Here is a 724-nt window from a genome sequence, read left to right on the forward strand (position 1 = left end):
GCTTAGTATTAGAGCACTGAGTGGCGGAAAGTTCAATGGGTCAAACAGATCTTGGGAGTTCAGAATTTATATGGAAATTAAATCAATAGATAAGATTGGAAAGTTTAGCCTTTTATGCATGTTTGTCTTTGCAGATATTCTGGAAAACAATAGCACTCTCAAGTTATATGATTTAGAAACACATGGCACACACTAGTTTGGTTTTAAAAACTTGATTTCCCCACATCCATACAGGTCAGCCAGATACCTTTTTAGGGGCAGTATTATCTGAGAAAGCTGTTAAGCACCATATTCATCTGAATATAGGCTGTTTGAATATATAAACTTCAACCCCCCAAAGAAGAATTCTCAGTGGAAAATAATTACCCCAAATGATTTTTTTCCAAAAAATTGATCATTTGAGATAAACATTACATAAAAATTTTTATTGATGGCTTTTGTTTTAACATCACCTTCATTTCCAAATATATCCTTCCAGTTATTTCAAACCAGGGGCTTATTCCATATAATAAAAGAATTTAGCTCCATGCAACAAAAAATGAAAAAGAAAAGATAAAAAAGAAAGTTCCACAAAACCAAGTAATATAGCAATTGAGTCTGACAATATATGCAAGATTCCTCATCCATAATCCTTAACCTCTCTAGTTAAGGGGGAGAAGGGAGGCATTTTCTCATTTCTTTTTCAGGGACAAGCTTAGTCATTATAATTATACATTTTTATGTT

The sequence above is a fragment of the Antechinus flavipes genome, chromosome 6 (assembly GCF_016432865.1).
Source record: "Antechinus flavipes isolate AdamAnt ecotype Samford, QLD, Australia chromosome 6, AdamAnt_v2, whole genome shotgun sequence".
In the NCBI taxonomy this organism is placed as follows: Eukaryota; Metazoa; Chordata; class Mammalia; order Dasyuromorphia; family Dasyuridae; genus Antechinus; species Antechinus flavipes.